Source organism: Pipistrellus hanaki (assembly GCF_964339955.1).
Source record: "Pipistrellus hanaki genome assembly, chromosome: 4".
NCBI lineage: Eukaryota > Metazoa > Chordata > Mammalia > Chiroptera > Vespertilionidae > Pipistrellus > Pipistrellus hanaki.
Window position 1 is genome coordinate 60593238 of NC_140506.1, and position 22106 is coordinate 60615343.

At 40.6% G+C, this 22106-nt stretch overlaps 1 long non-coding RNA gene and 1 pseudogene across 3 annotated transcripts in view; one reads left to right on the forward strand and one right to left on the reverse strand.

The window, feature by feature from the left end:
* LOC311622103 overlaps window positions 1-12660 on the reverse strand; it is a 78247-nt gene extending 65587 nt beyond the window's left edge. For both annotated transcript variants that reach the window (XR_014794945.1, XR_014794946.1), the window contains exon 1: window positions 12352-12660. This is a non-coding gene — a long non-coding RNA (uncharacterized lncRNA). The remainder of the gene's footprint in view (window positions 1-12351) is intronic.
* Window positions 12661-19404: 6744 nt separating this feature from the next.
* Window positions 19405-20499, forward strand: LOC311622231 (large ribosomal subunit protein uL1m-like; annotated as a pseudogene). Its single transcript has 2 exons — window positions 19405-20306; window positions 20424-20499. The product of its transcript is annotated as a large ribosomal subunit protein uL1m-like (transcript).
* The last annotated feature ends 1607 nt before the right edge of the window (window positions 20500-22106 follow it).

Genomic DNA, 22106 nt, shown 5'->3' on the forward strand with positions numbered 1-22106 from the left:
TTGCTATGATTTTTGTTTCTTTCAGCTATTTGCTCTATATTTATCATCCTACATTTCTCTACATTATTTAAAGAATATACATTATACATACATGCACATATATACAATTGCATATACTATATACACATACATATATAATATATATTTATATCCTTTTTTCTTCACAATTAATACTAATTTTACCTTTACATCAGGTAGTTACACACTAGATATATTTCTTTTATCATCAGAAAATAGTTGATGAGTAAAATCTTCAAGTGTTGCATATATGAAAATCAGTAGCATAGGGGAAAATTCATTTAAAAATGCACAGTAAATATCTCAGCTATCCAGGTCCCCAAATGAGTCTGAGATCTGTGTGTCTCAGGGCCCATCAGTCTGTGCCACTCTGAAGGTAGCCTGTGATTTCATGGTTCTGGGTTCTACGACTATTGTGGGCTTAAACTAGCCCTTTTCAAATCCCTGGGGTGTCCTGTGTGCAGTTCATACACAGTGCTTTCAGCTACCACCTAACGGATGTTAGTATTCCACTCTCTGGGGCTCTTCACAGTCCTGCAGATCGCACAGCCGTGGGGAGGAGAACAAGAGGAGTTGGAGGAAATGGACCAGAAAGCAATAAGAAGCACAGTTTCTCAGAAACGACCCACTCTCATTCTTAAGAAATGGCACCTTCTCTTGGAAGGACTGCCTTTTCCTTAAGGTGAGTTCTTCTCAAGGAGCCCTATAGTTCTCCATAGGCCTTTTTTATTTTTTATTTTTAATCTTTGTTGTTGAAAGCATTACATATATACCCCCTTCCCTCTGCCCCTCCCACCCATTGACCTCTTCTAGCCTGCCTCCACCTCCCACCATAGTCCATAGGCCTTCTTGTCATGATCACATACCTCTGAGTCAGGCCCAGGTCAGGCCCATCTGGGGTTCAAGCTAAGGTCCCCATTGCATTTACTAGTTGGTTGAGTTTCAAATAGTTAAACATTTATTCACTGAAAAACAAAATTTCAAAAAAAAAAGTTTTGGATAGAAATGCAGTTCAGTCTTTACTAACGCCTTAAATTATAATCTGAACATGAGTCAGACTTTTCTAAATGACTCCAGGTCAGCATTACGAACATGACTGCAGGCATTGTTCTAGAACACAGCTATTTCATACTGTTTGCCCCCACTCCTGAATTGCTATACTTTGGGTATTTCTGCCTTCTATTCATGGCTATAGTATCTCCCTTGCTGCCTTTCCATTTGTTGTCATGTCTTATAGTCAACATCTTTTATGAATTAGAAATTAGGAAAGAAATCTTGACAAACTAGGTGTAAAATAAGAGTAAGAGCACTGGGGCGGTGGGCTTGTCCCATAGGGTGTGGGGAGGACATCAATGTGGGGGGGGGAGGGGAAGGAGATATAGGTAATACTTCAAACAAACAAACAAAAAAGAGTAAATGGGCTCTGCTGAGACCTGTTGGATCCTTTCCAAAAATACAATGCATGGTCTGAGTGAAGTTGGGGGGGGGGGGCCTTCATTTTGGCTGCTCTCATGCCTTTGTGATTCAGCTCCTAGGTTATAGCTGAATCTCTGATCTGTGACTTTATATCCTGATTATTTCCCATGATAGTTCTGATGTACTAAAGAAATAATATTATTTGTGTCCTCGTTTATTTTCAAAAATGTCCCAGATAGGGTCATGGATTAAATGGTCACCCTAAAGATGAGTGACAGCATGATTAAACGCTGTAGTAATTTCTTCTCCAAATGATCTATACATAAGGATTATACTCAGTTTCACAGTTTGTTTGTTTTTTATTAAAGGAAACATAAAAATAGGTGAGTAGTAGAGTTCATTCTAAAGATTTCTAGATTTTTCTGTCCAACAGAAAACTGAGATGAAGAAAACTAATATTAAGTACCTATTGTTTACTTTGCTCTGTGTTAGACATATTCATATTTACCAAACTTGTTTAATCCTTAAGAGAGATAAAACTTCATTTTATGTAAAAAGAGTTTCCAAGAATTAGCAAACATCAGGGATGACATAAAGGAGAAAAGATAAGTTTTATACCACAAATAATCTTATCTCAGATTCTTTCATCCTATTTCCAACCACATTATATGTTGGTTCATACAGCCAACTGGAGTACCTCTTCCTGCTAAGATTATAACATTGCCTTTATATTTGTTAAGGGGCAGAAATACAATGGGGAGGAGCTAAATTTAATTCTAAAATATTTAGAAAGCCTTGGTTTGGAGGAAGTGCTTTAATTAACTGTAAACTCTACTGGACGAATTACTTCTCTAGTTACTAAGGTTTCAATCTTTTAATGAGTTATGTTGTTTCCAAGGTTCCAAGGTCCCTTGGTCTGTCTTCTCTGAACCTTTTAGAATATTTTTACAGCCGAAAACTGTTTGACTCAGTGGATAGAGCATCGGCCCGAGGACTGAAAGGTCCCAGGTTCAATTCCGGTCAAGGGCATTGGTTGCGGGCATATCCCCGGTGGGGGGTGTGCAGGAGGCAGCTGGTCGATGTATCTCTCTCATTGATGTTTCTATCTCTCTATCTCTCTCCCTTCCTCTCTGTGAAAAATCAATAAAATATATGAGAATATTTTTACGTTTGTTTGATATACAGTATTCAGGGATGTGGCTATACCTAGAGGAAGGAATAGAGAGAAATGCTCTATCTTCCAGTCATAATCTTTTAACCCTTCTTATATACCCTCAGTGCCCAAATATTTTGAAATAACTGAGCTCCAGAAACTTCTACAACCAAGGTGGATATGTGGATTCCCATGTCAGCTGTTTCCATCAACTACTGATGCATATTTTAGTTATATTTGTGAGTGGGGATTTTGAGAAGCAAACTGACATTGACTGACTTACCTTCGTCTAATTTGCTTTTACAATTGCATTCTGCCAAGTTACTTATGGCCTTATTTCTTTCTTTTCCCAAAACATGTAGTTCTTCAGTCGAAATCCCTAGTCTTTAATCTCCTGAGTATATATTAACTTTTATCCTAACTGGTGAAATAATTTCAGAAAAACTTGCTTTGGGTTTGGAATGAAACTGCTTCCTCTAATCTCGAGTCCCATTTCAAATATGAGCTCCATTCATAGAGTTTACCTGTGAGGTGTGGCTGCTGAGTAAATTTCAGGGTGTTACAAATTCCTTTTCCGGCAATCATAAATCTTGCTATCAGTGACGTGTGTCCTGAAGTAAGGCAGCTCAGGTTGAAGACCTAGAGTATGTGCCTGGATGAGGTCTCCAGGGAGATGGCTTTGGCAAAGGGAATCAGAGAAACCCCACGTGATGAGGGTGCTAGCAGATGACAAGGAAAGGTGTGCTATGGGGTTAGAGAGCAGCGTAGTGCAGTTAAAGCCTCAGAAGCTAGAGAAAGGTGGCAACCAAAAGTGGCATATTTTTGAAGGTGAGTCAATGTGACTGACTTTGTCTAACAGGGTGGAAAAAGCCAGATATTTTGTCCTGCATTGTGATATTCTGATGAACTATGACTGCAAACTCTGATGTCTACAGGGACGAGGGTTGATGACATGGTTATAAAAAATATTTACATTTCTTCTTAGATTTACTATAATAAAATAAATAACTCTAGCATAATTATCTCTATATATTGATATATAAAAAGCCAGAGACTGGAACACCATAACAACCAGTACAACAGGTCGCTATGATGCCCCCTGCAGCCAGCAAACAGGCCTGATCATGGGGTGGGGCCAGCTGGCCAAGCTCCCTTGGCCCTTCCCCCCAACCAACCCCATCCCCTATGGGCCCACCCCATCCCAAGTGGCCTGCAGCCCCTCCCCCCAGCTGGCTCTGCCTCCTGCGGCCCCTCACCCAATGGGCCCCAACCAACCACCCTGAGGGGCTGCTGGGCCCCTCACCCCAGCAGCCCCTTCCTCCAGCCAGCTCCACCCCCCCCCCCCACTCCAATCAGTGGTGGGACTGGCTGGTCAACCTCCCATGGCCCCTTCCCCAGCCGCTGACCCTAGATTGGGGTGGGCTCATTGGCCAACATCCTGCCATCTCCTCCCAACAGGTTTAGCCCTAATCTGCCCCTATTGGGGCCTGGCCAGCCAGATCTCATCCAGGCGCGAATTCATGCACTGGGCCTCTAGTAATTAATAAAACCTTCTGATGGCTTCCCATCTTACCCACTAAGTGACAGACACCCTTTAGTAGTTTACAGGACCTCACACCATCTCTACCCTACAATCTCTCTGACCTTTTATCTTATGTACCCTCCTCTAAACCAGATTAACTTTTAAAATTGAATTTGAGACTGAGAGAGAGAGAGAAAGAGAGAGATCAATTTGTTGTTCCACTTATTTATGCATTCAGTGGTTGCTTCCTGACCAGGGATTAAACCCACAATTTTGGTGTATTAGGATGACACTCTAACCAACTGAACTACCCAGCTAGGGCCTAAACAAGACTAACTTTTGATTGAAGACACTAGACAAAATTCCTTAAGTCTTCCTCTAGAATGTTGCTTCTGGCTAGAATGCTATTCCCTGGGAAGTCTATACAGGGTGAGGCAAAAGTAGGTTTACAGTTTGTGAGTGCACATAACACAGTTTATTCTTATTATTTATTAATTATTGTGTTATTTTCCATAGGAACAACTGTAAACCTACTTTTGCCCCACCCTGTATGTATTTTTAAAAGTGTATGTATTAATGCAAATATTTGCTCTCTCACCCCTTCGAGTGAGTGGACTGAAGTAAAATACTAGTATACCTGCAGGCCAGAGTCAGCCTACGGTCAGCCAGTTTTTCATAGATCCTGAGAGTCTATGTTTTTCTCTTTGGAAGCAGTGTGGTACTTTGGCTAGACTGGCCCTTTAAGATTTGATGCCAGATTTTGTGTATTCACCATCCTGAGATCGTGGAGATTATAATAAGAGGCCATAATTTATGAGCTTGGTAGTGCTTCCCTACCCAGGGATCCTCTGTAGGGGTTGACTGTAAGCAGTTGACCCTTCCAACGGGTTCTCTGGATGTTGAGAGGGTATATTGGCACATCCTCTCTGATGTACTGGAATTGACAGTGCGGTTGTCATAAGTCTACTTGGGGTGCTTGTTTGGGGGACTTCTGTCTGGTTCCCCATCACCCACCAAACAAGCGAAGAGGTAGTCAGACAGGCTTCTGTAATTTCTGTGTGTGTGGTCCAGCCAGGCTGTTCGCTGCTCCAGGCAGCCTCCTGACAGGGCCTTGCAGTGATTGTTCCAGGAAGGAAGGAATACAGGGATCCTTTGTTCTCTTTGACCTGAGATGGAAGGAAAACTGCAGGACTGGTTTGGACATTAAGCCTTATTTATTTTATTTTTTTTATCTTTCCTTCCTATCAAAAGTAGAGAAAGGGAGAAAGAGGTCATTACTGGCTCTTGAAAATAGCAGTGTGCTCTGTGGTAGTCACAAAAGGGAAAGTCAATAGAAGAAGGTCAATTTGGGCAAAGGTAGTGGTTGGTGGCCTTGTGAGACCTTCGGCCCCCTGGCTGAGGTACTGCTGGGCATCCAGCAGCAGTACTGTAGGGATCTTTGAGAACCATGTGAGGAGGGATGCCCTGAGGCATGCTGGCAGGAGATATCCCCGCAGAGGCAACAGCAAATGGGAGGCCAACGTGGTAGCTAATATTAGCTGTTCTGAGATCTCCCATCACAAATGCTTCCTAATACCACTATAGCTCCTTGAACATCTTGGGGTGAATTTGAAGGCACTGGGCTTCTGCAGAGCTGGTGCAGACAGATCCAGAGAAATACTGCTTTGTCATTAGTATTATGCCTCTATCTTCAAAACTGAAATAACTGTATTTTTTCTTATTATAATATTGGGTCGGCAACTAAGTAATTGCTGGTTTCACACATATATGGCTTCAGTTGAATTTTTAGGTTTGCAGACGTAGTACAAATGTAAAACACATTTTGTTATTTGATAGTTGGCTATTCAGCTGTTAATCAGTACAAAAAGTTTTTTGATCTGTTTTGTAGTTTTCGTTTGGCGTTCGTTAAAAAATGGAAAATCAAAAGGAACATTTTCGTCATATTTTGCTTTTTTATTTCCTCAAAGGGAAAAACGCATCGCAAGCTCATAAAAAGTTATGTGCTGTTTATGGTGACGAAGCCTTAAAAGAACGGCAGTGTCAAAATCGGTTTGCCAAATTTCGTTCTGGTGATTTTTCACTCAAAGATGAAAAACGCTCTGGTCGTCCAGTTGAAGTTGATGACGCCCTAATCAAAGCAATAATCAATTCGGACTGTCACAGTACAACACGTGAGATTGCAGAGAAGCTTCATGTATCACACACATGCATTGAAAATCACTTAAAACAACTTGGCTATGTTTTAAAACTCGATACATGGGTTCCTCACGAAATTAAAGAATCACAGTTAACGCAACGCATTAGCAGCTGCGATTTGCTAAAGAAATGTAATGAAAATGATCCATTTTTAAAATGACTGATAACTGGCGATGAAAAATGGGTTGTTTACAACAATATCAAGTGGAAAAGATCGTGGAGCAGGCCAGGTGAACCAACTCAAACAACATCAAAAGCTGATATTCATCAAAAGAAGGTTTTGTTATCAGTTTGGTGGGATTACAAAGGAATTGTCTACTTTGAACTCTTACCACCCAACCGAACGATCAGTTCTGATGTCTACATTGAACAACTAACGAAATTAAACAATGCAGTTGAAGAAAAGCGGCCCGAATTGACAAATCGAAAAGGTGTTGTATTCCATCATGACAATGCAAGGCCACACACATCTTTGGTCACTCGGCAAAAATTAATGGAGCTTGGTTGGGATGTTTTGCCACATCCACCATATAGTCCTGACCTTGCACCATCTGATTACTTTTTGTTTCGATCTTTACAAAACTCCTTGAATGGTAAAAATTTCAATAATGATGATGATGTCAAATCGTACCTGATTCAGTTTTTTGCTAATAAAAACCAGAAGTTTTTTGAACGTGGGATTATGATGCTGCCTGAAAGATGGCAAAAGGTCATTGATCAAAATGGGCAATACATTACAGAATAAAGTTATTTAGTTCCATGAAAAAATTGTCTTTGATTTTCTTTAAAAAATCCGCAATTACTTAGCTGCCGACCCAATAGTAGTACATGCTTGTAAAAATTTCAGAAAAATTTGAAGAAGAATATAAAAGCCATTTGTGCTTCTTCTATGCACAGATAGCCATTGTTAACTTGAAAAATAGCTTTGTAAATTTTTACTTATTTATTAATAAATCTTTAGTGTTCAGGTTATTACAGTTGTTCCTCTTTTTTTCCCCCCATAGCTCCCTTCCACCAGGTTCCCACCTCACCCCATGCCCTTTCCCCCTCTCCCACTGTTCTCATCCATAGCTGTATGATTTTTGTCCAGTCTCTTCCTGCACCCCCCACACCCCTTCCCTCCCAAGGATTGTCAGTCCACTCCCTTTCTATGCCCCTGATTCTATTATATTCACCAGTTTATTCTGTTCATCAGATTTTTTATCCACTTGATTTTTAGATTCACTTATTGATAGATATGCATTTGTTGTTCATATTTTTATCTTTACCTTTTTCTTCTTCCTCTTCTTAAAGAATACCTTTCAGCATTTCATATAATACTGGTTTGGTGGTGATGAACTCCTTTAGCTTTTTCTTATTTGTGAAGCTCTTTATCTGACCTCTAATTCTGAATGATAGCTTTGCTGTGTGGAGTAATCTTGGTTGTAGGTTCTTGCTATTCATCACTTTGAATATTTCTTGCCATTCCCATCTGGCCTCCATAGTTTCTGTTGAGAAATCAACTAACAATCATATGGGTACTCCCTTGTAGGTAACTAACTGTTTTTCTCTTGCTGCTTTTTTTTTTCTTCTTCTCTTGCTGCTTTTAAGATTATTTCTTTGTCTTTTGCTCTTGGGATTTTAATTATGATGTGTCTTGGTGTGGTCCTCTTTGGATTCCTTTTGTTTGAGGTTCTGTGCACTTCCTAGACTTGTATTTCTTTCACCAGGTGGGGGAAGTTTTCTGTCATTATTTCTTCAAATAGGTTTTCAGTATCTTGCTTTCACTTTTCTTCTGTCACCCCCATAATTCAGATGTTGGTACACTTGAAGTTGTCCCAGAGGCTCCTTACACTATCTTCATATTTTTGGATTCTTTTTTCCTTTTGCTTTTCTGGTTGGGTGTTTTTTGCTTCTTTGTATTTCAAATCTTTGACTTGATTCTTGGATCCTCTAATCTGCTGTTGGATCTCTGTATATTATTCTTTATTTCAGTCAGTGTATGCTCAATTTCTAGTTGGTCCTTTTTCATATCCTTAACGGTCTTGTTAAATTTATCGGCCTTTTGTAGGAAATTCTTGAAAAACCTTATAACCGTGGTTTTGAACTCTATATCCTCCATTTCTTTCATTTGTGACCTATTTCTTTGTCTCCGCATTTTGGGTGCTTCCCTGTGTTGATAGAGTGGCTTTGTGTGCAAGGTGTCCTATAGGGCCCAGTGGCTCAGCTTCCCCAGTTACCTGAGGTGGACACTCTTGGTGCACCCCTTTGTGGGCTATGTGCACAGTCTTGTTGTCGTTAAGCCTTGATTGTTGTTGGTATCATTGGTAGTAAAATTATGACACATATACATATATAAAATAAACATCTGCTGGTGATTTTATTTAACTAATTGATTCAATGGAAGAATCAGGCAACTGGCTCAAAGGAAAAATAAAAGAATCACAGATTTTTTTTTGAGTAAGGAATGTTGAAATGAATGTGCAAATAAATGCAAAACAGGCTTTTGCACAGGATAGCAGTGTGTTGTCCCTCACAGAAGGAATATTTTCCATGAATTACTTTGCATCGCTATCAGTTATTTTCACACAAGAATTTCTTTGCATTGCTATCAGTTGTTTTCAACTTACAGAGTTGTAAAATAGCTCCCATAGACTCAGAACCAGGTAACTATGGAGGGTGTGTGCTAATTTAGATGTGACCTAGTTACATAATTCCCCACACATTTTTCCTCACTAGCACCCGAATATTGAGTTGAATGAAGGCCCCAGTTAGTTACAAGCATTCACTTTCTTATGTATCTTTGCTGCCTTTGCCCATAGACACTATTTTTACTACCTCTTGATGCTGGTTCACTCGCCCTGAGAACCCAGCCTTCTAATCTGAGCAATGTGAAGATCACATGATGGGGAGTGATTCTTGACTGCACAAGCACATGAATGTAGGGTTATCTGTTTCACACTTCACAGTTCACAGTTCATCCTGGATGTAGTCAGCTAATGCTCCCTACCAAGGTCGGGCATTGATAATTGAAACCTCTGTAACACACACACACACACACACACACACACACACACACACACACACCTCAGATGCATTGCATTATACAAGCAGTAAAAGTATGCTGCTTTAAAAGCATGCCCTTTCCCCCCCCTAAAACTGGATGACTGCCTCAGCTCCTCCAGCTTGAATCCCTCTAGGGCCCACTGGTGTTCCAAGAAGCCCAGGAGGCCAGAGCTGCAGCCTGCACAGCAAAGCTGCCCCTGGGGGACAGTACCTTTGCTGAGGACAAGGCCAATGTCTGCCTGCTCACCAGCCCCTCATGGCTGTTTGCTGAGACCAACCATGAGCCCCATGCATTTGCTGGGTCCTCCTCCATATTCATTGGCATGTGAATAGAGAGACTCCTAATCAGAAGTAACCAGCAAGTCAAAAATCCTGCATGGCCTGAGGGAAAGAAACTCTGGCCCAGGCTGAATCAGTTAACAGCTAATTGTACAGCTGTTCAGACTAATTGCATCAAACCTCTACGGTCCAAAATCTGGGAGACCTGGCCCCACCTAAAGTTCCATCGAAGACTGCCGTTTGGGTACCCAAATTTATCCTTATCTATTTCTCTAGGTTTGCTGCAAATGCCCCATGCCCAGCACTCGCCTGGCTTCAACTCACCCCCTCCATACTGCATCCCCAAGAAGACTAGGCAAGGAAGGGATGAGTTTCTGTAGCCCAGCGCCTGCCATACTCTACAGCTGGAGAGGTTCTCCTCTAACTGGGAGCATAATAGGGACAGAGAGAGGCCAGAAGCATCAGGGCTAAATGCTATCGCTTCACCTCCTCCACAGGAAGTATAAGAATGGGAAATAACTGCTCATCCAACACAAAGTAATGTCATTGGCTTAAGATGCATTTCTGTCTCATGTATTACCAAGACAGAAAGAAGATGCTGTCCATTAAGCATGTCGATAATCTAATGTAAGATATATCCCATTTTTTTTTAAAAGTTCAAAATTAAAGAGAGAAAAAAAAGCGAGACTTAGAGAATTAATGAAATATAGTAGTAACCACAATAATAACTAAAATTTGAGGATAGTTACTATGTACCAGGCCCATAAGCTCTTTACTTGAAAGGTCTCATTAATCCTTGCAAGAGCCTCATGAAGGCAGATATTATTAATACTATTCTCCCCATTTTATAGAAGGAAACCCAAATGGCATGACATTAGTACTTAATCAAGGCCACATAGCTATTAAACAGTGGAGCCAATTTGTCTAAATCTAAATCCCTACCTTTGCATCATTTTGTGATATTTTTTAATGATCAGTATTTTTGAAGCAACAGTTTTTATAGGCACCAAATGGAATTATTAATAAATATCACCCTGAAATTTCTATCCAACATTTTAGAATAGTCCTATGATGGGTCTTTTAAAGAAATATGTTTTTATTGATTTTTTTTTTAAGAGAGAGAGAGGAATGGGGAGGGATAGAAAGATAGAAACATCAATAATGAGAGAGAATCATTGATTGGCTGCCTCCTGCGTAGCCCCTACTGGAAATAGAGCCCACAACCTGGACATGTGCCCTGACCTGGAATCGAACCGTGACCTCCTGGTTCATAGGTTGAGGCTCAATCACTGAGCTACGCTGGCTAAGCCTACAATGAGTCTTTTGATTTACAAAGTTTTTGTTGGGAGTCCCAGCCAATCCTCTCCTTGGTTTGCCCTGTAATGGGTTAATCCAAACCTTCCCAAGGGTTGCCCCATTTCCATATGGTACTTAAGGTCACCCAGTAGTGTGTTTCTCCTGTCAGTGTCAAGTGCCACTCTTAGACCCTGGACCGTGTAACATGATTCTAATGATTTCTTACAGAAAGTGATACCAGACCCTTTGAGACACCATATGGCAAGCAACCAAATGCCATCACAAAAGCATGACTCAGAGTTCTGGGCAGCCAGCAATCTCAGAGGACAAAGCTCTTCTAAGGCCGCTGGAGCCCTTACAAGCACCAGTGACTAGTTGGAATGGGCATCTCCAGGTCAGAGAACCCAACCCAGAAGATGCCTGGCATTTAAGAATGCAAGTGGGGCTTAAAAGCTTGTGGACAACAAAGTTGAACTCCTTGCCTGTGGCTATGACATCAGCCCCTCCTCTTCCCCCCCAACACACACACACACACACAGCAAACCCAGACAAATGGAATGCAGATTAACTGTATTTTACAGGAACAAGTTGAAAGCTTTATTCTGTATTTTTCCCCCCTGAAGCTTACACAAGGAAATACCAGTAGGGTGGTGCTTTACATTGTCAGGACCTTGAAAGACTCCATATGTGATTGGGAATTGTTTTCTTTAGAAATAAAATTGTGGCTGAAATAGGTTTTCTCTAACTGGATAGGGGGTGAGAGGGACTTGCTACATTCTTAGAGGCAAAGAAGTTTTATGAGGAATTGTAAATGTTGAGTTTTCATTTTAAAGATGGTATAAAAATCATCTTGTTATAAAAATTAAGTCATTTGCACTGATAATTCACATCTGGAAAAGATTTTTTTGTAAGATAAGACTTTGTTTTTGAAAATAGTGTTTCTCCCACTGAAGAAATGGACATATTTTGGGGTCTTGATGAGAATTTTCTTTCTCTTGAAAAAGTTAATATGGTTCTGAGTATGGAGAAACATTGATTTGGTAAATTAAACAAAATTAAAACTATAACACTTATCATAGGGGTACTAAAATTTATTGGAGTGATCACATTGTAAATTATATGAATGTCTAATCACTATATCATACACCTGAAGCTAATATATGTGGACCATAATTAGGGATAAACCCACTACAATACCTAACTATCATTTGGGATGAGTCTGTATTTACCTCAGTTTCTCTGTTGCATGGCTTCCTCCCATTCATTCCATTAAAGGAGATGTCAAATCTTGTGGAATGATTATGCTGTAACTCTCTCAGTGGAAAGACACTTAGTAGGAGGGCATTAAATGTTTTAGGCATAAATATAGCTCTTAAGTAGGAATGCAAAGCACTACACAGATAAGAAGAAAAATAGTCATTCTTACCCAGAAGCCGTGTGGGGAGCGAAGGCGAGACAATGAAGCACACGCTCAGAGCCAGCTGGGCAGCTCTCCGGCTCCTCCGCAGGGCAGGACATCCGGGGCCTGTGGCAGGGAGGGCCTCAGAAGGAGCAGCAATCGGCTCCAAGTTTGGCCAGATAAGTAAAATCCATCTCCATGGAGGGGACGTTAACAAGGCACAGGTGAAAATGCGTGTGAATGTACGTAGCAGAGCTCGGCACAAAGCAGGTGCTCCCAACGTGTGTGTTTATTCTGATCTTTAATTTCAACAGTTTGGCTTGACAGAACTGCCGTTTTGATTTATATTCTCAGTAAGCTTTTGTATTATGCATAACCTTGCTTTGGGCACAGACCAAATGACCATATTCACATTTGACAAGCCTAGAGTGGATATTTACCATCTGCCAGACACGTGAGCTATGAGATTTTATGGATGCAACCCCAATCCCTCCAAACTCCTAATATCAAATTGTTTATTAACACTGAAATAAAACATTATGGTCCCATCCCATATGACTCTGGAAGCTCCAAACCCAGAGTCTCTGGGAGGAAACTCCCATTCTCCTACTAGATCTCTGCTCGGTTCTCTTCATGCCACGATGTGAAGGCAGCCTCTCCCCCATCGTTCCCCAAAGCACACTCTCTAGGGCTGCTGTGACCTTAAAACAAATTCTGCTGCTTCTCTAGAAAACTGTCTCTGTATTGGCATTCTTATCCCGAACTCCAGGGGTGTCTTTCCATTCCTTACCCTACCTTTAATGTCTGACTCCAGAAAAATCACGCTGCCTAGAAGGAGAGAAGCCCTCTCAGGCCAGCCTGCTCTGTTTTTTTTTTTTAATCCTCATCCAATGATATTTTTTCCATTGATTTTTAGAGAGAGTGGAAGAAAGGGAAGAGGAGAGAGAGAGAGAGGGGGGGGGGGGAAGAAACACATTGATTGGCTCCCTGCCACTCATGCCCTAAACAGGGTGGGGGGATTGAACCTGCAACTAAGGTATGAGCCTTTGAATGGAGGTATAAGCCCTTGACAAGGAATCAAACCCATGACCCTTTGGTCCTTGGGCCAAAGCTCTAACCACTGAGCAAACCAGGGCCAACCTGCTTGTTATTGGCTCTGTATGTAGATTCAAAATGCTGGATACAGATTCATTCTGATGCCTATAAATGCCTAAGTAAAAGTTAAGGAGTATCAGAAATGAGAGTTGCTTGACATCTGACATTTTAAGTGTTTCTACTAGAAGGCTCTATCTCAGTTATTTCATTTTTTAAAACAAAATACCATTTGGGTAAGCACTCTATCAATACTAATTTTGGCTGCTTATAGAAGTCACTTGATGGGCTTCGTTACAAACAAAGGAAAAAGAAAAACAAAATCTACCATAGATTTAGTCATTATTCCTGGTCATATGACTATACAGTTATGATTAAACATTATTGTAAACAAGCCTTTTAAAATTTATTTTTAAAGGCCGTACAGTATGTGGTTAAATTTTGGCAATCAGGGAAATACACACCTCCAGAAGGAATGAAAACCAACATCGGCCTGCTGTGATGTGAATGTGTATTTGTGGCTTGCTTCGAGAATATGCTCAGGGGTGTGTAATGGAAGCCTGGCTACCATGGCTTCGTCAGAACAGACTCACTTCTTCTCACACAGCGTGGAGTTTGCATATAAGCAGTCCCAGTTTGGTATGACAGTTCAACAATCCCATTAGGAATACCAATTTCTTTTTACTTTCCCTTTACCATCCTCTTAATGTGGTTTTAGTTCTCCTGGCTGTAAGAAGGCAGCTGTACATGTCCACAGCTTCGTGTCCACATTCCAGGCAGAGAGGTTAAAAGGTCAGGACACGATGACAAAAGTAAAAAAAAAGTGCAAGCAGGCCGAGCTTTCCTTTTATGAGGAATTTTCCCTCAAGCCTTCATCCAGCAACTTCTGCTTACCACTCATTTTTACTCATGGAAGTAAAAATTATGCCGTCGATGTGACAAACATCCACATCTGTAGAGAATTCTATGAGTTTATTTGAGCAAAACTAACAACAACTGCTAGGAAGCAAAATCTCAATGGGTTGAGTGCATTTGTGATAGATAAGGAAGGCAGGAGACATCAAAACAAGGCAATCTCTGGGATTGGATAAAAAGTAAAAAGAATAGAAACATATTTATTTCTGCCGAAACCGGTTTGGCTCAGTGGATAGAGTGTCAGCTTGGAGACTGAAGGGTCCTGGGTTCGATTCCGGTCAAGGGCATGTACCTTGGTTGCGGGCATATCCCCAGTAGGGGGTGTGCAAGAGGAAGCTGATCGATGACTCTCCCTCATCGATGTTTCTAATTCTCCATCTCTCTCCCTTCCTCTCTGTACAAAATCAATAAAATATATTAAAAAATATTTATTTCTTTTACATATCTGGGTATATGATAGTTATCAGTTAATCATTAACACAATAACAACAATAATAAGGGGTTCTGTGGTCTCAAGTTCTGATGCAGTGATTGTGCCATGAAGAGTCTGGTAAAAGAAAATCACCCTGACATTCCAAAGATATGTCATCTTACCAGTAGATGCAAAAAGATAATAGTCAGGCTCAGTTAAGGTAAAGACTGACCTTTGTCAGGGCAGATACTGCCCTGGGACATGACTACCTGCCATGACTCATTTTTAGTTAGAAAGTTTTAATTTCAGACCATCCTAAGTAGTGTTGTTTTTTTTTGTCGTTGTTGTTAGTTTGTTTGTTTGTTTTTTTTGGGGGGCGCTCTAAGTTTGAAGGCCACCATGCTGGCCTCCCCTGAGCTTGTCAAATTTGTTATGTGGCCCCTTTTTCCTCCACAATGTGTTCTGGAAAATAGACAACACTAGTGATTACAAGACACTTATGTAGATCAGTGCATCTCAAACTTTAATGTGCACACCAATCGACTGAGGATCTTATTAAAACACTGTCACTTATTTTGGGAAAGTCTCATAACCCCTCTGAGCACCAATATCCTTATATAAAATGGGAATCAATAACTGTCTCTAACCCATGATGGAGTTATTTGAAGATGAGATAATATATGTTAAGTGCTATGGGGAAAAAACCCCACACAGATCAATGGAGTAGGTATTGTCAAGAGAGCAATGTAAAATGGAGCTGAGAGGCCTCTGGGGAGCATTGAGCTAACTCACCCCCTTCATATGAGTCTAAACTTTTGAACTGAGTTAAACCAAATGGCTACATTCTGATCCAGTTCCTGGAACTGGCTTGCATCACTGAGCTCTCTATCAAAAAATACATTTTTACTTAGCAAGAGGCATAAAGCCATTAACCACGTATAGAGCATAGTCTAAGTCTGCTTGCCAGCTCCAAATACAGCTCTTTCAAAACAACTTACATAATTCTTTTGGATGCCCCCCTTTTCTGTTTTTATAAATTTGTTCCCTTCCCCTCCCCTTGGAATACAGTTGGGTTTCTACCAAAATCTGTGTCTCCCGGATTTTTAATTCCTAAAAAGATTTCCAAATAAAGCATTTTGGCCTTTCATTTCTGTCAAAAGTGATTGATGTTGTTTTTTTTTTTTAATATATTTTATTGATTTTTTACAGAGAGGAAGGAAGAGAGACAGAGTTAGAAACATCGATGTGAGAGAATCATCCATCAGTTGCCTCTTGCACACCCCCTATTTCAACCAAGGTACATGCCCTTGACCAGAATCGAACCCGGGACCTTTCAATCCACAGGCCAACGCTCTATCCACTGAACCAAACTGGTTTCGGCGACGTTGCCTTTTTACGTAGTAAGAATTCAGTATTATTAACCACAATCATAATAATACTATCATCAGCATTGTTAGATGATGGCTGTGATATTGTGATTTATAATAACAGTAGAGGCCCGGTGCACAAAAATTCATGCACTGGAGGGGTGTCCCTCAGCCGGGCCTGCCCCTTCTCACAATCTGGGAGCCCTCAGGGCATGTCCAAGGGGAGTGAGCCTAAGCCACAGTCTGGCCTCCCTCTGTGGGAGGTGCCGCCCCCATTACCCTGCTGCTGCTGCCACTGCTGGCCATGGCAGCTGTGAGGCCTGAGCCCTGGGCCTTGCAGCTGCCTGAGCCCATGGCTGCCATGAGCCGTAGGCCTCACACCCGCTGGGGTTTGTCCCAATGGATGTCCAGAAGATGTCCGCCCTAATTAGCATATTACCCTTTTTATTATATAGATATATGAACTTGGTCTTCCTGCCCCATACACAGCTCCTAAAACCATGGTGATTTCCTAACTAATAAGGGAAGTGGGAGCATCATTTGTGCTTTTGGTCTAATTCTAGAAGTGAAAGGAGTATCTTTTGTTATTCATAAAGAGCCCCTTCCCCACAACTGAGTTTATGTCAATAAGGTGAATTTTGGAAAGCCCCTACATGGGGACTGATAGCCAAGGAAACCAACTTTAGATTGGAGGGTTTGAGCTCTCAACTCCACCCTCCAACCTCCCGGGAGGGAGCTGGGGTTAGAGGTAGAATTACCACAGGCCAGCTATGTAATCAGTCATGCCTTTGGAATGAAGCCTCCGTAAACATGCCTACAGTATGGAGCTCAGGGTCACCGAGCATCCTGGTTGATGAATATGTGGATGATGAGCCTGGAGAGGACAAGGGCCCCTCCCTCTCCACTTGCCTATCTTTTGCATCTTATACAGTCAGCTGTTTCTGAGTTGTACCCTTTCAGAACAAACTGCTAACCTAAGAAGTCAACAATTTCCTGAGTTCTGCGAGTCAGTCTAGCAAATTATCAAAGCTGAGGAGTGGGCTATAGGAACTCCCAATAGATACCCAATCGTCAAGAGGTTCAGGTAAGGAACTGGACTTGCAATGGATGTCTGAAGTGAGGGGGCAGTCTTGTAGGACTGATGCCTAAAGCTATGGAAGCTGAGGCTAACTCCAGGTAGACAGTGTCAGGATGGAGTGAAATTGTAGGACACCAGCTAGTTTGGGAGAATTGGTCAGTGTGAGAAAAACCCCACACGTTTTGTGACCAGAAGTGAGGTATTGAGAGTGGTGTGTGTGTAGAGAAGGAAAAGAATCATTTTCCCTTTCAATGGCTACAAACATTCCTACTGTATATCAGCACAGTTCGTAGGGAAGTCCACATTGCTCACTCAGGAAGCAAAGTGAAGGAGAAGGAACTTTCCTTTACCCCGAATTATCTTCCGGCTGGTGCAATAATCATGTAGACATGAGACAGATTAGCAAGAGAAAAGTTTAACACATGCATATGTTTGGGAACTCTGCATACTTGAGACAGAGACACCACAGGCACCAGAGGTTCAGAAACAGAAAGGGAACATGGTATATAAGACATTCTGAACTAGGATGAGGAAAGGTGCCTTGGGGACTTCAAAGGGTCATTACAGTATGATCAGAAAAGCAGATGCATAATAAATAGAAATTTGGCCTAACCTACAGACAGGTCCGAGAGGTAATTTCTGATAATCTCCCACTATGGACAATTCGAGGTCTTCTAGGGAGTCAGGGAAGCGGCAGAAGCTTCTCCCCAGCCCACGGCTCAAGTCCGAAAACCACAGCAGCACATCTAGTTCTGACCTCTCACAAAGCTACTCTTTCCTTCTTATATTCACAGAATGATAGAGCTGCCCGTCTCTTGCACCCCTCCCCCGCCCTACAGATAACACATTTCCGCTCTCTGTACTTAACAGAGTTATTCCACACTTTTAAATCTTTGTACATGCTCTTCCCTCTTCCTGGAATACTCTTTCTGTCTCTCCAACACCTAACTTCAACTGGTTTTTCTTTTCTCATTAAATACATTGATTTGTTTTCCTATGCATTATCTTTCTTTTCTCCCCCCCCCTCTTTATTTCCCTAATATATGTATTTAGCCTCCCCTCCCCCTTTTATTTCATTCATTCTGAAAATATTTACTGAATGTCAATCATGTGTCAGGAGAAACATTGTCTTAAAGTCCCTGTACTCCTGAAACTTATATAGTTTAGTGAGGAGTAGAGATAGAAGTTCCCTCCTCATCCCAAATAAATACCTAAATATATAATACACCATGTGATGATGACTGCTCTGAAGAAAAATTAGCAGGTAGAGATAAAAAGTTGTGATATTTTAGTCAGAATAACAAATAATTTAAATATATCTTCCTCATAGCCTCTGAATACCTCAGAGTCACACATAAGATCGTTTACATCTATATTTTCAGTATTTAATGTGTCTGAAGCCAAGATGTTTAATATTTGTTGAGTAAAAGAATGAATGAATGAGTAAATATTAGATTTCAATATAAACCCCAGATGAGAAAACAGACCCAGGGAAGTTTGATTTTCCCAAGATCAGAGAGCAAGAAATAAAAATCTTATCTCTAAAAATGCTTGCTTCAGGAACAATGCTATTTTTACTGTGTCATATTATGCATGCCTAAGACATCTTTATTTTAACAATGTTCCATCTGTTCTTCTTTCAGTGTTGACTAAACTTGGCCACTTGAATGAAATTCTGAGAGCTTGTTTTTCTAGTTTTTATTTTTATTTAGTCTTCATAGAAACTATCACTGTTTACTCTCGAGTAGACAAGGGGTTTTACCAAAGTCCCAATAGTATATTTGTTTACTTGGTCAAGCATCACAAAGATCAGAATGTACAGTAGATCAAGGATGAAGAAAGAGTTTTCATTGCAAACCTCTAGCATTCTTTTATATAGGAAAAATACATTCTTTTATATAGGAAAAAACAACAATATGTTAACATAAATATCATTTTTATGAAAAATAAATATATTTTTCAAAGCAGAATATATATAATGAGAAGAGTAGCATTGCTTTACATTTTTGAGAGTCTTTTTAATGTCTAGCTTAATAGAAGAAAGCTAGATCCTCCTATTTGTTTCTGCATTCAGTTTGTTGTGATATCACTCATCATTTAGCCTTTGGAAAATGCCACTGCATATTCATAAGAGAATGAATATAAAAAAAGTCAAATGACATCTCCATCTCCCTATTATAAAAATAAGTAGTTTGGAACACAATCCAGAACACAGCATGATAGCAGCCCTCAGATCCCCTGGTAGAGTCTTGATACCTCAAAGGCATAGTCTTCCCAAGATGGCTTATCAGACACCTCTTCATCCTTGTTATGCATGTGTTCATGTGCCTAAAAGACATTTTGCTGCTGCTGCTGCTAGGAAGCCTGAAAAACAAAAACAAAAACAAACAACAACAACAAAAAAGAGAAGGCGCCAAAGAAAAAGCATCAAATGAAAAACAAGATGAGGTAGAAAAATTAAAGTCATACCAGTTTATGGAAAGCTAACCTGAAGATGATGTTTACTTAAAACACTTATACCCAAGGTAGATATACAAGGTGGAGAAAGCTATTCATTTACTTAAGAAATTTCAAATTCTGGACTTTACACATCCAAAGCAAAGCCTTTAATCTTGATTTGACACTGCCTATGGCACTGGGGAAGAAGAAACAAGTGGAGCCATTTGCCAGTGTCATTAGTTTGCCACACCCTTTCTTTCAGAAATCAATAAGGTTGCTGTATTTATGGGAAGGCATCAGAGAGTAAAATAGCAGTAAAACACGGAGCCGTGTTTGCAGGAGGAACTAATCGGATCAGAAGACTTTCGGTGGTAACTTTAAACCAGACTTTTAGTAGTTGTGCCAGATTAAGCCTGAGCTTAATCCATTAAAGAAGAAAAAGAAAACAGATTTCCAAAGCTTACTCAACATTTCTATTGGCCATGATATCCCAAATGCTTGAGTTATTTAAAACTGGAATTGACATTAAGGTAGAAGAAGAAAGGGAGAACTTTCTCAAGACCAAAATAGCAACTCTAGATATGTCAAGTGATCAGATAGCTGCCAATCTGCAGGCTGTTATCAATGAAGTTTATGGGCACAGACCACAGAATTTGGAAAAGAAACAAGATTTTAATCAGTCATGAGAACAGTGATATGTGATCAAGGCGTGGTGTCTGTGCAGCAAACTGGGCACATGTCCAGTGCCCCATCATTGCATACATGCCACTCATTCCTTCCTGAGGACCCTTTGAAGCCTGAGCTTTCTTTATAGTTCAACAAGCAAAGGTTTGTTACTAAAGATGGAGCCATCGTTGCCTAAAGAAGTATAAACCAAAGAAAGTAGCAGAGAGGCTGCCTGAAAGTGTTTTATTGTGAAATTATTTGCAGTGAAGAAGCAACAGAGAAAATAATAAAACTGTATAATTTCTTTAAAAAAAATGTTTGATCTGTGGATTCCATGAAAGGTTTTGAGAACTTCGAAAACTGCTAATTTCACCCAGCCAGTGTAGCTCAGTAGTTGAGTGTCGACCACGAATTATGCGATTCCTGGTCGTGGCATATACCCAGGCATGCAGGAGGCAGTTGATCAATGATTCTCTCTGATTTTTGATGTTTCTATTTCTCTCTCCCTCTTATTTTCTCTCTGACATCAATAAAAAAAGAAAACTGCTAGTTTCAAGAGCCATAAATTTATATTTAAAACCCCACAAGGAAATTAAATGACACTATGTTTTGAGTTTTTATTCTAAAAATGTATGTGTTTTCATATTCCTATAGCAGCACTCCACAACTTTTAGTGCATGTACTTACAAATCATTTAGGAGGCATATTTAAGATGCTGATTCCAAGCTCCCATCCCCCATTAGTTGTTGATGCACTAAAGTTCAGCTAGGATTTGGGAATGCTTTTAGCAAGTCTAGGTTCCAGCTCCTCCACCCCCAGGTCATAACAATTCATGGTGGATTGCTTCAGAAAAATGGTGAGAGAGAGGGAGAGAGAGAGAGAGAGAGAGAGAGAGGGAGGGAGAGAGAGGGAGAAAAGCTTGGGTATTTTTAAAAACTGAAACACATTTCAGTGAGATTAAAATTTTTAAATTGGAAGTGGAAGCAAATATGAAACTGAGCCAGAGACCAAGAAAAGAGAGTCATTTTTCCCGCAATGCACCTGGGCTCATTCTGTGGTTATTGCACCAGGACCTGAGAGGACAGACTATGCCAATCTGCTTCCATGTGGCCCAGGAATAACTGCTTGGCACCTCGGCATCCAGCTAACCAGGGACACAGCCTGTTCTCTTTCCCCAAGGAACACAGCTTTTACTGGTGAGAGGGATGGCAACAGAAACTTCTCTCTGGTTCCAGATCAAGAATGGGTCACAGTCTGCCTGCTTGGGCCACCATAGCAGAGACCATTGCATCTGCAGAGTCACTCACACCTCACACTACCATTTTGACTAAAACCTCAGGGGCAGACAAAGCCAAGAGTGGACAAAGAAATGGCCTTAGTCACTTAGCAGGGGAAAAAAAAAAAAAAAGAATGAATAGCAACCAGAGCATCCAGATTGGGTTAGCTTCTATAGTAGTAATTGCTAGAGGAGACGGAAGACAAATACATTTAATAATAAATAAATCAGCACTCAAAGAGATTCTATTACACCATCAAGAGGATTTTTCTGTGCCTAAAAGGGATTATTTTGAAGCTTAGTAATTCAGTGAAAAAAAAATGGAAAAAGAAAAGATGAAACTGATAATCTAATTAATGGTATGATAATCAAGTGAAAGAGGTATCTCAAATCAAAGGACAACAGTATGGTTTAAATAAAGACTGAAGTCATCAGTCTTAAAAAGGTTTGCCGAGTTCCAGGCCATCTTAGGAAAATAAGTACTATGTCTATTCCTAGACATATCTCAAAAAACAGGAATGGGGAGAGAGTGGGAGA